Genomic DNA, 5,163 nt, shown 5'->3' with positions numbered 1-5,163 from the left:
AGACAGAGACTCCCAGCAGTGCGCAAGCGCAGCGTATTGATTTCCGAGTCCCTCGTCGTGAACAGACACAAACTCCCAGCAGTGCGCAGGTGCAATGTATCGATTTTCCTTTCTCTCCCCGTACCCAGACCCAACTCTCGGCAGTACGCAGGCGCGGCGGACGGACGTTTTTGAAATAAACCGTCACCTCTGGAGCCCGATCTATTTTGGGGCTGCAGCGCATGCGTAGCGAGATGTTTATTGCGACTGTTGTGGTTGGAACCGGCAGAGCTGCTGGGAATGTACGACATTTTAGGGAGTATCGATGAAGCCAGAAGAACTAAATTACGAAAGGTTAAGAGTGGGCGGTACGGTGACTCAGTGGTTAGCACTTCTGCTTCATGGTAAAAACAATGACTGCAGATGCTGGAAACCAGATTCTGGATTAGTGGTGCTTGAAGAGCACAGCAGTTCAGGCAGCATCCAAGTAGCTTCGAAATCGATGTTTCAGGAATAAAGACCAGGGACCCAAGAATGTTTGCACATTCTTCATGTGTCTGTGGGAGTTCTCTCTGGGTTCTCCAAGTTCAGGTTAGATGGTTTGGCCACACTAAATTGTCCATGGTGTCCAGGGATGTGCGGACTAGGTAGATTAGCCATGGGAAATGCTGGGACAGGGTAGGGGATGGGTCTGGGTGAGATGCTCTTTGGACGGCCAGAGTGGACTCTAGCTTAATGGCCTGCAGGGATTCTATGATTTTATGTTCTACTCTACGCAAGGAGAGTCCTGAATTTGGAGCTGTGGCACTCTACACAGTTGCTGTTTTACCTTTTTAAGTACATCCAAGTATTTTTTGGGGGAACTATTCCTGATGGCCCAGCTATCTTCAGCTGCTTCATTAATGGTCTTCCCTCAGATGTGGGGATGCTTGCCAATGATTTCAGTGTTCAGTACCATTCATGACTCCTGAGATACTGAAGCAGTCCAAGTTCAAATGCAACAAGATCTGGACAATATCCATGATTGGGCAAGTAATATTCAAGTGCTAGGCAATGACCATCTTGAAAAAGAGGCAATTTAACCACTGCTCCTTGATAGTGGGGGATTCAGCAAAGATAATGCCATTGACTATCAACAGCCTGGGGACACCATTGTCCAGAAACTCAAGTGGACATGCTACATAAACACAGTGGCTACAATAGCAGACCAGAGGCTAAGAATACTGCAATGAGTAATTCACATCCTGATTCTTCAAAGCTTGTCCATCATGTACAAGGCACAAGTCAGGAGTATGTTGGAATTCTTCCTGATTAAGTCATAGAGATGTATAGCATGGAAGCACACCCTTCTGTCCAACCCGTACATGCCGACCAGATATCCCAACCCAATCTAGTCCCACCTGCCAGCACCCGGCCCATATCCCTCCAAGCCCTTCCTATTCATATACTCATCCAAATGCCTCTTAAATGTTGCAATTGTACCAGCCTCCACCACTTCCTCTGGCAGCTTGTTTCATACCTGTACCACCCACTGTGTGAAAACATTGCCCCTTAGGTCTCTTTTATATCTTTTTCCCCCCCTCACCCTAAACCTGTGCCCTCTAGTTCTGGACTCTCTGACCCCAGGGAAAAGACTTTGTCTATTTACCCGATCCATCCCCCTCATAATTTAGTAAACCTCTCTAAGGTCACCCCTAAGCCTCTCTCGCTCCAGGGAATACATCCCCAGCCTGTTCAGCTCTCCCTATAGCTCAAATCCTCCAACCCTGGCAACATCCTTGTAAATCTTTTCTGAACTCTTTCGAGTTTCACAACATCTTTGCGATAGGAAGGAGACCAGAATTAAACGCAATATTCCAAAAGTGGCCTAACCAATGTCCTGTACAACCGCAACATGACCTCCCAACTCCAGTACTCAATACTCTGACCAATAAAAGAGAAAGCATACCAAATGCCTTCTTCGCTATCCTATCTACCTGCGACTCCACTTTCAAGGAGCTATGAACCTGTACTCCAAGGTCTCTTTGTTCAGCAACACTCCCTTGGACCTTACCATTAAGTGTATAAGTCCTGCTAAGATTTGCTTTCCCAAAAGGCAGCACCTCGCATTTATCTGAATTAAACTCCATCTGCCACTTCTCAGCCCATAGGCCCATCTGGTCAAGGTCCTATTGTAATCTGAGGTGACCCTCTTCGCTGTCCACAACACCTCCAATTTTGGTGTCATCTGCAAACCTACTAACTGTACCTCTTATGCTCGCATCCAAATCATTTATGTAAATGACAAAAAGTGGGGGACCCAGCACCGATCCTTGTGGCACTCCACTGGTCACAGGCCTCCAGTCTGAAAAACAACCCTCCTCCACCACCCTCTGTCTTCTACCTTTGAGCCAGTTCTGTATCCAAATGACTAGTTCTCCCTGTATTCCATGAGATCTAACCTTGCTAATCAGTCTCCCATGGTGAACCTTGTTGAATGCCTTACTGAAGTCCACATCTACTGCTCTGCTCTCATCAATCCTCTTTGTGACTTCAAAAAATTCAATCAAGTTTGTGAGGCATGATTTCCCATGCACAAAGCCATGTTGATTATCCCTAATCAGTCCTTGCCTTTCCAAATACATGTACATCCTGTCCTTCAGGATTCTCTCCAAACAACTTGCCCACCACTGACGTCAGGCTCACTGGTCTAAAGTTCCCTGGCTTGTCCTTACCACCCTTCTTAAACAGTGGCACCACGTTTGCCAACCTCCAGTCTCCCGGCACCTCACCTGTGACTATTGATGATACAAATACCTCTGTAAGAGGCCCAGCAATCACTTCTCTAGCTTCCCACTGAGTTCTCTGGTACACCTGATCAGGTCCTGGGGATGTATCCACCTTTAACCGTTTCAAGACATCCAGCACTTCCTCCTCTGTAATCTGGACATTTTGCAAGATGTCACCATCTATTTCTCTGCAGTCTATATTTGCCATATCCTTTTCCACAGTAAATACTGATGTAAAATACTCATTTAGTATCTTCCCATTTTCTGTGGCTGCACACAAAGGCCACCTTGCTGATCTTTGAGGGCCCTATTCTCTCCCTTGTTACCCTTTTGTCCTTAATGTATTTGTAAAATCTGTTTGGATTCTCCTTAATTCTATTTGCCAAAGCTATCTCATGTCCCTTTTTTGCCCTCCTGATTTCCCTCTTAAGTATACTCCTACTTCTTTTATACTCTTCTAAGGATTCACTTGATTTATCCTGTCTATACCTTACGTATGTTTCCTTTCTTTTTCTTGACCAAACCCTCAATTTCTTTAGTCATCCAGTATTCCGTATACCTACCAACCTTTCCTTTCACTTTGACAGGAATATACTTTCTCTGGATTCTCGTTATCTCATTTCTGAAGGCTTCCAATTTTCCAGCCGTCCCTTTACCTGCGAACGTCTGCCCCCAATCAGCTTTCGAAAGTTCTTGCCTAACACCGTCAAAATTGGTCTTTCTCCAATTTAGAACTTCAACATTTAGATCTGGTCTATCCTTTTCCATCACAATTTTAAATCTAATAGAATTATGGTTGCTGGCCCCAAAGTGCTCCCCCACTAACCCCTTTGTCACCTTCCCTGCCTTATTTCCCAAGAATAGGTCAAGTTTTGCACTTTCTCTAGTAGGTACATCCACATACTGGATCAGAAAATTATCTTGTGTGCACTTAACAAATTCCTCTCTATCTAAACATTTAACACTATGGCAGTCCCAGTCTACGTTTGGAAAGTTAAAATCCCCTACCATAACCACCCTATTATTCTTACAGATAGCTGACATCTCCTTACAAGTTTGTTTCTCAATTTCCCTCTATTAGGGGGTCTATAATACAATCCCAATAAGGTGATCATCCCTTTCTTATTTCTCAGTTCCACCCAAATAACTTGCCTGGATGAATTTCCAGAAATATCCTCCCTCTGTGCAGCAGTAATGCTATCCCTTATCAAAAATGCCATCCCCCCTTGCCTCCCTTTATATCCTTCCTGGAGCATTTGTATCCTGGAACATTTAGCTGCCAGCCCTGCCCATCCCTGAGCCATGTTTCTGTAATTGCTACGATATCCCAGTCCCATGTTCCTAACCATGCCCTGAGTTCATCTGCCTTCCCTGTTAGGCCCCTTGCATTGAAATAAATGGAGTTTAATTTATTAGTCCTATCTTGTCCCTGCCTGCCCTGAGTGTTCGAGTCGCTTCTGTTCTCAACTGTACCGGTCTCAGATTGATTTCTTTCCTCACTATCTCCCTGGGTCACACACCTTGCCCCCCCAACCCCGCCACCCCGCACCTTACTAGTTTAAATCCTCCCAACCAGCTCGAGCAAATTTCGTTGCCAGTATATTTGTCCCCTTCCAATTTAGGTGCAATCCATCCTTCTTGTACAGGTCACCTCATCCCCAAAAGAGATTCCAATGACCCAAAAATATGAATCCTTCTCCCATACACCAGCTCCTCAGTCATGCATTCATCTGCTCTGTCCTCCTATTCCTACCCTCACTCGCTCGTAGCACTTGGAGTAATCCAGATATTACAACTCTCGAGTTCCTTTTTACATTTCTGCCTAACTCTGTAATCTCTCTTCAGAATCTCAACCTTTTCCCTTCCTATGTCGTTGATTCCAATGTGGACAATGACCTCTTGCTGGCCCCTCCCCCCCAGTGAGAACATTCTGCACCCTCTCTGAGACATCCTTGATCCTGCCACCAGGGAAACAGCACACCATTCTGCCTTTTCTCTGCTGGCCACAGAAACGTCTGTCTGTACCTCGGACTACAGAATCCCCTAACACAATTGATATCTTAGAAGCCGATGTACCTCTCGTTGCATTAGAGCCAGTCTCAACACCAGAAACTTGGCTGTTCGTGCTATGTTCCCCTGAGAATCCATCACCCCCTACATTTTCCAAAACAACATACCTGTTTGAAATGGGTATATCCACTAAAGACTCCTGTACTAGGTGCCTACCTCTCTCACCTTTCCTGGAGTTAACCCATCTATGTGACTATATCTGAGACTTTCCCCCCTTCCTATAACTGCCATCCATCACATACTGTTACTGTTGCAAATTTCTCATGGCTTCTAACTGTCTCTCCAATCAATCCATTTGATCTGATAAGATTTGCATCCAACAGCATTTATGGCAGATATAATCCAC

The sequence above is a fragment of the Chiloscyllium punctatum genome, chromosome 24 (assembly GCF_047496795.1).
Source record: "Chiloscyllium punctatum isolate Juve2018m chromosome 24, sChiPun1.3, whole genome shotgun sequence".
Lineage (NCBI taxonomy): Eukaryota > Metazoa > Chordata > Chondrichthyes > Orectolobiformes > Hemiscylliidae > Chiloscyllium > Chiloscyllium punctatum.
Note: the sequence above shows the minus strand (reverse complement) of the source record.